Genomic DNA, 11,903 nt, shown 5'->3' on the forward strand with positions numbered 1-11,903 from the left:
TGCAGAGACCCCCTGATTCCAGTCTAAGGAGTGTGGGCTTCTCCTCTTGAGGAAAGAGAGACCCTCTCATATTGTTTTATATTGTTTTATACTCAGTACCTGTTTTAAGAAAAAAAACAAGGAAGTAAAACCAAAGACAGGCAGCCCGGTGCCAGGCCCAAAACAAGGCCTGGGCCTGCCTGGCCTAAACCCAGTAGTTAAAAATCAATTCATAACTTAGAAACCGATGTTATTCATAGATTCCAGGCATTGTATAAAAGAACGTAGTGAAACTCTCTCCTGGCCCTGTTTTGTTTCTCTCTGACCACCAGTGCATGCAACCCCTGTCACATACCCCTTGCTTGCTCAAATCAATCATGATGCTTTCATGTGAAATCTTTAGTGTTGTGAGCCCTTAAAAGGGACAGAAACTGTGCACTCTGGGAGCTCAGATTTTAAGGCAGTAGCTTCCCGATGCTCCCCGGTGTCTGAAAGGTTTTGTCTGCGGCTCATCCTGCTACACTCTAGGCCAGCAGGTCCCCAACCTCGCTGCTCAGAAGATTGTCCTTGAGATCCTCTGTGAAGCAAAGATTCCCCCCGACTCACTGCCTAGAGATTCAGATTCCCTGGGTGGGGAGGTCTGGAGATCTATGTTTTTAATCAGCTCCCAAGTGATTCCCAGTAGCCAGATAAGTGTCAGAACACTGAATATTTTTTTAAATCTTCAGAAATCTTCAAATGGAAATGACAAGGCTGGAAATCTGTTTTCGGAAGACTGTGAAGTCAGTTGGAGAGAGCAGGAACCAGAGGCAGAGAGATGAGGTAAGAAACTACTACTATTGTCCAGGAAAATCATAATAAGGGCATGAATTAGAATAGAGAAAAACAAAGGGGTAGGGGAGACGGAGGAAGGAGGAGGATAGAAGTCCTGGACATTCCAGTGTGGATGCCCACCCAAATCTAGAAGTAATTGAACAAAGGCAACTAGAACAAACAGGAATCCTTGCCTTGGTGAAATATATTTGAACTGGGTCAGAAATGAGGCCAATGGGTATCAAGCCTTAGCTCCAGCGCCCCCTGGAGGTCTCTGATGTGCTCCAGGCTGACCAGCTCCTGACAAAGAAGATGGAGCAAAGTGCTTCTCATGGAATGTTCTGGGACCTTAAAACAGACACCCATATGATTTTCATGCTTCCCAGGACACCTATGGGGAAGAAGTTCCACTTAATCCACAGCTGGGATTCAGACATGTGTTGACCAGTCTGATGGATGTTGAGTTTATGGAGGTGGTTGAAGTAGAGCGAGAGCCAAGTGCTTCTGAAATAAAATCACATTGAGGGAAGAGGCTGTGAATGTGGATAATCCTGGACATAAGGCAAAAATACCATAGGGAGTAAGTGTTATGGGTTAGTTCAAGACTGTTGATTTACCTGGCACAGGCCCACGTCAGGGTATTTGTGTTCTCAAGAACAGAGTAAATAAGGACCTAGAAGCTCTGATTTGGAACATTCCTGTAATTGGGCTGTTCTCTAGGGGCAGTTGGCCCTTTTCTGCCTTCTGTGGAGGAAAAGGGTACTGGTGGCTGAGGTCCAAAGGAAAAGCTGCAGGTGGTAGCATGGAAATTGATCTGTAAGCAGCAGAAAAAGAGGGGGCAAAAATAGAGGTGCCAAGGCACAGCCAGCACCTGGTTATCTGTGAGAACCTCAATATACGTGACAACACAGTGCAGAAGAGGAACTTAGGGAAAAGGATGGGATTTCTACCATTTAAGCATGTAGGGGCTCAGGATATTATGTAAATAGGAGGATTTTGAGTGTAGGCAAGGCCAGAAAATCCATAGCTTACTTGCAGAATAAGTCATGTCAAGCTCACTTTATTTTCTTGGTATATTTATGAAATATAGTTATTGGATTAATAGACTGTGAGAATGTTGTTTTTATATATATATTAATTTCAAGAAATTATTTGAGCAAATTTTTCATCTTTTACATCAGGATAGAGCACTCAAAAGATAAGGTAGTGTCACTGCTGATTAAATATTCTTTGTCCAAAGGCTGTTAATCAGTGGCTGATAGACAAGATTTCTTTTAAATGTGCTACAAACTGGTAAGTTTGTGTGCCTCCTATTCTTCTCAATACTATTTCTATTTCTTAGTACTCCCCGTATCCACTGGCCTAATCACATCATTCCTTTCTTTCTTTCTTTTTTTTTTTTTTTTGGAGACACAGTTTCACTCTTGTTGTCCAGGCTGGAGTGCAATGGTACGATCTCAGCTCACCACAACCTCCGCCTCCCGGGTTCAAGCGATTGTCCTGCCTCAGCCTCCTGAGTAGCTGGGATTACAGGCATGCACCACCACGCCCAGCTAACTTTGTATTTTTAGTAGAGACAGGGTTTCTCCATGTTGGTCAGGCTGGTCTCAAACTCCCGGCCTCAGGTGATCCACTTGCCTCAGCCTCCCAAAGTGCTGGGATTACAGGCATGAGCCACTGTGCCCGACCATCATTCCTATTTTCAACATCTAGAAATCAGTTCCATAATGAGCATGTCTAAGAAATAATAATCTCAAATGGTATTCCACTTTTCCACTTCCCCACTCCTAGTCCAGCTGAGGCTAAACGTCTCCCCCTCCAAGAAGGGCCCCCTACAGCACCACAACCTGCTTGTCTGTCACATGACAGATTTCCACAGAGGCAGCATTCAAGTCCAATGGTTCCTGAATGGACGGAGGAAACAGATGGGGTCGTGTCCACCAGCCTCATCCGTAATGGAGACTGGACCTTCCAGATCCTGGTGTTGCTGGAAATGACCCCCCAGCAGTGAGACGTCTACACCTGCCAAGTGGAGCACCCCAGCCGGGACAGTCCTATCACTGTGGAGTGGAATGAGCTAGTCTCTGATGACCCTCTAGACTCCACCTCTGGAAAGCAGGGACTCTCTTTCTGGCTGTGGGGTTCACTCGTCTTGTCTTCTGCGTCTATACCCTGGGGCCATGTCCGACCCTGTTTTTCTTCTATACAAGACCCTGAGTGTAGTTTTAATCTGGGGGCAATGGAGACTTGCCTGTCCCAGCCTAGGAGGTCCTAAGGATTCATAGTTCCTCTCCTTGTCCAAGAATCTAGGGACGCAGACACGTCCTGAACTGACCTTACACATGGGAACTATTGTCTTCCTTCAACCTTTTAGCTTATTCTAGTTATTCTGAAAGGCAACTAATTGAATCTGCATTTGTCTGTTGTTGAGGTCACATCCTCTGTTCCAGAATTGAAAGAGTGACTGTTTCTCAATGTCCTATCATGCAAGGTGTATCCCCCTCACTGTCCTCATGCCGATATTCTGCATCAGGCTCCAGGATCTCAGACAGGACGTGAGCAGGGGTACAGCTGCTGGAGGTGACACTCAACCTGAGCCTGTTCTTCACAGAGACACAGTCTGATTCTACCCAGAGCAAGACGCTGACAGGAGTCGCGGGCTTCGTGCTGGGGCTCATCATCTGTGGAGTGGGCATCTTCATGCACAGAAGGAGCAAGAAAGGTGAGAAATCCTATGAGGTGACCGATACCTGCCTTTCTCTTGACTTGCTCACCCTTCTTCCATGATAAGGGGCTGAGACAAAAGAGAATGCCAGAGAGCTTCCTGAAATCACATAGTCAGGGAACAAGGACAGTTTCTAAGGAGAGAGGAATCCCAGCCTGGCATCTTAATGCAGCCAGATGCATGAAGTCCCAGTTACTCAGGCTCCTGCAGAGTGTCCATTGAGTGATGGGCAATGGAAGTGTGACAGGAACGTTTCTCTAATTGTCTGAGGTGGTTTCAATAGCTGAATACATTCTCTTTCCTCCTGTCATTTCAGTTCAACAAGGATCTGCATAAACAGGCAATATTCCTGCTTTGATTTCCTTATTGGGGGAGTTACAGGAGGATATGAGTCCTTTCTGTGCATTGTGACACTGAGGCTTCTCTAGGAAAAGAGTCTGAGGCCTGAACCCCTGTTTCAACCTCAGCCCTGGGATGAGTGGGGAAAGAGCATTGCATGGCTCCATTGCTAAAGGAAGCTCAGATCAACTCTATTCTTTGTCAGCATGAGATTCAGCCTCTCATCATTATTTTTGTCTCCTGGGACTTAAAGGAAGGGGGCCAGCAACCTGGGATAACTTTGTTTTTTACCCCCACTGGGTTCCTGACCTTGCCTAAAAGACTAATGTGCCTTAGAAAAAGCATTTTCTGTTTCTTTAGTCCCAGTATCTGCTTGAAGGACAGACCCCCAGCCTCCCAAGAGGATGCTGCTGCTGAGCAGTTGCCCTGAAGCCAGTTTCTATCATTCTGTTCCTGGATTCAATGCATGGTTTCTCTCATGGGGCCTCCAGCCAAGTTCCTTTCTCCTTAGTGCCATCAATAATCAAAACCCAGCATGATTGTTTTCTGTTAAGAATATATACCAAGTCATGTCTCAACACTTTTTTTCTTGAGAGTTTTGGCAAACAGTGAGAGTTAATAAAGAAGTTCAATGTGGTTTACACATAGGAAAGAAGACAACCATGAAAATGGGGATATCCAAGCTATTGTATAAGGTGGACCGTTGGACATGGACCTCTCCTGGATTTACTGTATTTCAGTGAGCTGCCCCATCATCGTGTTCTGTGTCTTCATCCATTCAGGTCTGAAGCCACTATTCTTAGCTATTCAGTGGTGAGCAGACTGCAAATCTGTGTTATAGGACCCATATTGACATAGCACTGATTCGACATATAACTTACTAAGAGCATGTATTAGCATTACTGTTAAGAAATTAAATGAGCATCAGAATTTACAATGATAAATACAATCTAACACACTTTCAACAGTTTCTCTGAATGCCGTCACAAATACCCCTTAACCAAATGTTGCTTGGCCTTTTGAATGCATCCAGTAGACATTTATCCTGTAAGTCTGCATTCATTCACCAGCCTAGACCTCCTGAGCTAATAATTCATACAGAGAGAAACGCCTCCCCGTTGTTGAAAGTGCAAAGCAATATGTGCAGCACTCTTTCAAACACTGATCTTTTTTTTACAGTCCAAAATTGTTACGTGTTTTGCATTTCATATTAAGTTACTGTAAATCAAGGTAGAAGACATGTTTGGTCTAAGCTTTTCTTTTCATGTAGAGGATGGATTCTTAACTCCTGATACACCTAATGAGCACTCAGTGGCTCTCTGACACATCCAGTTTTGGCTTCCTTCTCCCTGACTTCTCACAAGCAGCTTCTGGGCCTTGTGTGCCCCTGGGTACCTATCCCTGGTCAGTTTCCCAGAGCTACCTGTGTTCCTCTCACTATCCAATCAGAGTCATCCCCTTCCATTTTTGTCCCCTGGAAACATGCTGTAGGTGTCAGCAATACCCAGAGTGGAGTGAACAATCTCCAGACTAACTTTTGCAGGATGCAAAACTGAGATATCTGCACCCATAATGCACCTGTATCCTACAATTACAGGTCCAGGATATGCATTCCTAGGGAACTGAGAATATAAGCAGTCACAGAAAGGCATCAGATGTGTCTAGCTCTGACATACACAGGTATTTATTGAACTCTGGGATTTCTCAGGAAAAATGCGGTGCAGAGAAAGGTCCCTGATGAGACCACAGCATACAGACCATCCAGTGTGGGCACCACCTTGTCACTATACTTTAAATTCTTCATATTGATTGAGTGCTATCTAAATGTCAGACCCTTTGCTGAGTGCTAGGTGCAGGAAGATCACAGGCAGCCAGGAGGTGGAGGGGTCTTGGGGTACATAAATCATTGTGGTTGAAGAGCAGAGATTCAAAAGAAAGCTAGGCTGGGAGCTTCAAAGGAGACCTGAAGCTGGTCACTTCCTTATATCAACTTCTGACTGAGAAAGTTTGACACCTGGAGTAGAGCCAACACAGTGGGGTTAGGACTGCCAGCTTAGTGTTCTGTCCCCCATCCCTTTCCATCCCTGGTCCCTTCATTTTCTGCCCCTCACAGCATGAATAAACTCTGACAGATGCCAGACCATCTCCTTCTTGTCCAGGTGCACAAAGAACTGCTCATCTTCATCAAATTCAAACACATACTCCCCAGAGGGTCTGTGTGTCTGCACAAACCCTGCATACTTTGACACAGGGCCTGCTGCATGAAGGGGAAGAAGACTGCAGAATGGTGAACATGTAGGAAACGACACAGAATACAGGAAGCAAGCAGGTAACAGGAAGGTTTTTAGGAATGCAAGGGAGTAACACAGAAAATGAGAAATGCAAAATGAATGAAAAGAAAAGGAATGGGGATAAACAATGACAGAGATGACTCATAGAAGATTTCAGGTGTTTCCCTGGTCTCTGAAGACTTACACATCCCTCACACCATTCCCATAATGATAACACTGAACACAATCAGAAAGTATTCACTGAACATGTACCATGTGCTCAACTTACTCATTGAATCCTCACACTTCCATGTAGAAGTGTTAAAAGAAAAACATCTGGCCAGACACGGTGGCTCACGCCTGTAATCCCAGCACTTTGGGAGGCCAAAGCAGGTGCTTCACTTGAGGTCAGGAATTCAAGATCAGCCTGGCCAACATGGTGAAACCCCTCTGTCTCTACTAAAGATACAAAAATTAGCCAGGCATGGTGTCTGTAGTCCCAGCTACTTGGGAGGCTGAGTCAGGAGAATTGCTTGAACCGGAAGGGGGAGGTTGCAATGGGCTGAGATTGTGCCACTGCACTCCACACTGGGTGACAGAGTGAGACTCCATCTCCAAAAAAAAGAAAAGAAAAAAAGAAAAACTTCAGCTGAATTCAATTCAAAAGAGTCAAATTGGGCCAGGCGCGGTGGCTCACGCCTGTAATCCCAGCACTTTGGGAGGCCGAGGCAGGTGGATCACGAGGTCAGGAGATCAAGACCATCTCTGGCTAAAAATACAAAAAAATTAGCCAGGCGTGGTGGTGGGTGCCTGTAGTCCCAGCTACTCAGGAGGCTGAGGTAGGAGAATGGCGTGAACCCGGGAGGCGGAGCCTGCATTAAGCCGAGATCACGCCACTGCACTCCAGCCTGGGCGACAGAGTGAGACTCCATCTCAAAAAAAAAAAAAAAAGAGTCAAATTGAGCAATGAATGATTCGTAAATCCGGCAGCCTCCTGAGGCAGAGTAGGTTCAGAGACTCCAGTGCAGGCATGTGGTGGAAGATTTATGGACAAAAAAAGTGAGGTACAGAAACACCCAATTGGTTACAGCTGGGTGTATCCTTATTTGAACACAGTTTGAACAGTTGGCTACATATGATTGGCCAAAACTTGGTGATTGGCACAAATGTGGGCCACAGTCTGTTTACACCTCCACTTGTTATAGTTCACGATGTACAGAGAAACCTTTAAGCCAAACTTAAAATATGTAAGGAGACAGCTGAAGGCTAAACTTGATTTAACAATTTTGCTTTTTTGGTCGTCATCTCAATTTTGAGAGATTGACCAAAACTTTAGTCATTGATGCCACTATCACCGTTGTAAATGTACTTATTTGGTCTTGAAACCCACTGGGAAATAGCAGAACAATGAGTTTTGTAAGGGGGAACAAGGACTTCAGTTTATTTGTTTATTTTATTTTATTTTTGTAAGGGTTAGATTACAGGGTACCTCCTTTTGCTGGAACGTTCTGTTTATAGGATAAAAAACAAAACCTGGTCTGTTCTAGAATCTATGTGTTTCCTCAAAGTCTTAGTTTAATTATGTCACATTTAGCACGAGGGATTTCATTTTGGTTTGGTCTGATCTGCTGGAGCTTAGTGCATTTGGACTTTCACTGAAGTCCAAAACAATGGTCTCTTGTGATTTTGTTTAAAAATATCCCCTTTTATTCTCACTTAAGTGAGAACGTGACCAAAGCTTAGGGCTTTAGCGTCACTCTCAGCTACCATCATTTTGGGTTTCCAGTCTCGGCACATCATTCATAGGTTAAAGTGCCCTCATGGTCACACATTTCTTTCACTCTTGTCATTCCAGGTGAAAAGAGACAATTTGACATTCTAGAGATGGCTGCATGCAAACATTTAAAACTTTCGAGAGAATACAGTGCACCAGGTAGACTACTATTATGACTATCAGGAGGATAATACCAAGAGTTTGGAGTATGCTCCTTACCCAAGGTCCCCATAAACCAAACCACCTGAAATTAAATAGATCAAAGAATGAACTAAATAAAGAGTTACTCACTTAACTAGGCAGTCTCTTCATTAATTACCTACAACTGAATCTCTGTAGTACCTGACGTGATGTATTTCTCCATAGGCCACAAGTGCCAGCAGCTGCACAGATACTTCTCTGTTTAGCCAGTAAGTAACCTACAGCAATCCTATTATTAAGCATAACGTTCACGAAAGAATTTAAAATATGTTGTGTAACCATAGCCCTTACAGTAGACTCTGTTGAGAGCCTATCATGAGGGATACATTTCTAATCATTGCCTGTTTTACTCCAAATCATGGTAAAAAGGACGCTTCTAGAGGAGTGAAGTCCTCCTGGCAATGTTCTCTTTAACCCATGATGTGGAATAGGGGAGTGAATCAATGTTCTGTTTCTGACTGATGATGAGGCAACCTATGTACCATTAAAATTCCTCACCTACACTGGGCCTTCATCTTTCATCTATCAAGGTGTGAGGTTATCCATGTATAAGGCTAGCTGCAAAACCCTTCACAAATAAAAGTATACCTACCCCATGAGTGCACACAACAGACCCCCTTTGTACTTCTATTCTTCATAGAGGCATAAGCAAGGGGAAAAATACTCAAAGATAAGAGCCTCATTATAGCAGAGAAGTCGTGATCTGTGATCTTGGTAAAAGCTCTTCACATCAAGGATACCATCTTCTTCTGGGGAGAAACTTCCCTGGTTAGCTTTACCTTAAGGGTTCCGATGGGTGTACAGTTCCAAGAATGCGGAGGGATCCTTCTCAGTTGAGAGATTATGAACCCAAGGTTCACGGTTCTGATGTTTGCTGCAGTGTGGATGGCAGGGGCACTCTTTCTCTGATGTTCTCAGGTTCTAGATTGTGAAGGGATTGATTGTCCTCAGTCAGTGAGCCATAAAAAGCTTTCTTTATCTGGTGAAAATACCCTGTGTCATAATAATCTACTGTTATAACATCAGTTGACTTGTATAGGAAAGCTTTTTCACAACCAGAAAACATGCACTGAAAATGACAATTGACTGAAATCCCTTCATAAATGTTTAGACGGCTCACTGGGTAGCAGAATGTACCTGAAGCTTTGATTGTCTTCCCAGGAATATAGATTTGGCAAACCAAACATTGGTCATAAACTATTTTAGCAATATAGAAGTCACCACACCAATATGCATTTAACTTGGGTCATTTTATCTTTTCCATGATGAGTGATGGAATGCAGAACTTTAAATTATAAAAGCTTTAAAAGCTCAGGAAGGATAAGGCAGCCACCTTGGTTCTCCATGAGTCCATGCTTAACACGGTTGTTTCTCCAGTTGAGGTGCATAGCACTGATAACTGATGGGTTATCACAGGTAATTTGAGTTAGACCACAGAGTTTATTCAAATTGTATATCAAAACAATTTCAGTATTCGCTGATTTACCATGAAAGGCTTGCAAAGTATTTTCTTGGTATTCAATTAATTTGTGTTTTACTTGGAATAGCAGTTTTATAAACCAGTCAGTCTTTTCATTAAAGCTCCAGGAAGCCCCAGCTATTCTACTCGGGAGGCTGAGGCAGGAGAATGGTGTGAATTGGGGAGGCGGAGCTTGCAGTGTTGCAGTGAGCCAAGATCGCGCCACTGCACTCCAGCCTGGGCGACAGAGTGAGACTCCGTCTCAAAAAAAAAAAGCTCCAGGGAATTTTCTTACCCAGTAAAAATGATATGATTCTAAAGTTATCAGAAACCTGTAATCAAGAGTACTTTTTGGGGTCCTTTCCATCCTTTCAGGAACCAACTAAAAGACACCATATTCTAGAATTCTGCCTACTTGTGAAGTTTTCAGAAACTGCATCAGCATTAAGCAGTTAACTGTGGAAATGACCTTCCTTCCTTCCTTCCTTCCTTCCTTCCTTCCTTCCTTCCTTCCTTCCTTCCTTCCTTCCTTCCTTCCTTCTTCCTTCCTTCCTTCCTTCCTTCCTTCCTCTCTCTCTCTTTCTTTCTTTCTTCCCTTCTTTCTTTCTTTCTTTCCTTTATTTTGAGACAGAGTATCACTCTGTTGCCCATGTTGGAATGCAGTGGTGCAATCTCGGCTCACTGCAATTCCGCCTTCCAGGCTCAAGCAACCCTCATGCCTCAGACTCTCCAGTAGCTGGAACTACAGGTGTGCACCACTTATCCAGGCTAATTTTTGTATTTTTAGTAGAGACTGGGTTTTGCTGTGTTGGCCATCCCCAACAGGATATTTAGCCTTAGATTTTCAGAGGGATCTATCTGCTTTTGATTCCTGGTGTTTCATGAGGAAAACAGAGGTTTATCCCAAAACAGGATCTGTAGTGCCTCCTCTGTTTTTCCCAAGGAGTCCCAGGCTGTTAGAAGTTACCTTAAGTCCTCTCATGTGTGCAACAAAAGTGGCAAGAAGACAAAATGGAGAAAAACAATTCAGTTGGCTAAAAAGAAAAAAAAAAAAAACTTAAAAAAAAAAAAAGATCCAAGAAGAGAAAAAACCAAAAGGCCTTTTAAATATACCTATAGCTTGGATATCCACTTTTAATTAAGCTGACTTTTAACTATAGTGCTCTTTCTAAAAAAAAAAAAAAAAAAAACCTTTTGTTTGGTTTTTGAGATGGAGTCTTGCTCTGTTGCCTAGGCTGGAGTGCAGTGGTGCGATCTCAGCTCACTGCAACCTCCACATCCCAGGTTAAAGCAATTATCCTGCCTCAGCCTCCTGAATAGGTGGGATTACCAGTGCAAGCCACCACATTCAGCTAATTTTTATACTTTTAGTAGAGACAGGGTTTCTCCATGTTGGTCAGGCTGGTCTCAAACTCCTGACCTCAGGTGATCCACCTTTCTTGGCCTCCCAAAGCGCTGGGATTACAGGCATGAACTACTGTGCCCAGCCTAAAAAAATCATTTTAAATATCTTATTACTCGACTTTAGCCAGGCTAAACAGCCAATATGTCTGGCTTTTGAACTTTACCAAAGGCAATCTCCCAGGTGAAACCAATAAGCCTTAACTAAGGTTATGACTTAACCACAAGTGTACGAGGTATTTTCAAAAGGGTAGCAAGCAATTTTTACAAACTCTAGAATTTCCAAACATAGCTCAGAGAAAGGAAAACTCAAGATGAGGAGTCAGAAGTTGTTCATGAGGGGAAGAGAATCAGCAAATAGCAAAGATCTCAAACCAAACAGGTCTCATTCCCTGAGCTGGGATTGAACCCTGGCCACCATCATAAGATGGTAAAGCCTTAACCACTAAGCTACACCACTGGTAGTTTCCATTGCTCTTCCCAGAAGAGGAAGAGCGGCCAATTTTCCGCTTGCAAAGGCTTTTAACTGTTCAAGACAATTATTAGAGCTAACTATGACATGAACTCCAAAATTCCTGTCCTCCAGATGGTGGAGACCAAAAGCAAGTACCATCATGTGGTTATAAGGTCAAGCTCCCAAGGACATACAACAAGATGAGAGGGAATCCTTATCCAGTGTTTTTTGGTTTCAGGGACCTGCAGTTTGTAACTGACCAGTTTGCCAGGCTAGCTTGAACAGCAGGCTTCTGGGAGTCCTAGGCCCACATTTTATCCTATTTAACCCCTTTTTATGACCAAATGACACAGAAAGACCAATTCATAGCACAAAGTACACCAGATTTGCTACAGCTTAAAATTAGCTCACAAATCCTTTTTATCATTAATTAAAACTTTGCAGAGGAGACCATGGTTTTTACCATTCCTACAACCATTTCCACACAG

At 43.5% G+C, this 11,903-nt stretch overlaps 1 long non-coding RNA gene across 1 annotated transcript; it reads right to left on the reverse strand.

Moving 5' to 3' along the window:
- Positions 1-5,514: 5,514 nt before the first annotated feature.
- On the reverse strand, positions 5,515-10,087 carry LOC116272471. Its single transcript, XR_004181153.1, has 2 exons — positions 8,881-10,087; positions 5,515-5,870 (listed from the first exon to the last, which is right to left on the reverse strand). It is a non-coding gene; the product is annotated as an uncharacterized LOC116272471 (long non-coding RNA).
- Between the last annotated feature and the right edge of the window lie 1,816 nt (positions 10,088-11,903).

The sequence above is a fragment of the Papio anubis genome, unplaced genomic scaffold, assembly GCF_008728515.1.
Source record: "Papio anubis isolate 15944 unplaced genomic scaffold, Panubis1.0 scaffold1112, whole genome shotgun sequence".
In the NCBI taxonomy this organism is placed as follows: Eukaryota; Metazoa; Chordata; class Mammalia; order Primates; family Cercopithecidae; genus Papio; species Papio anubis.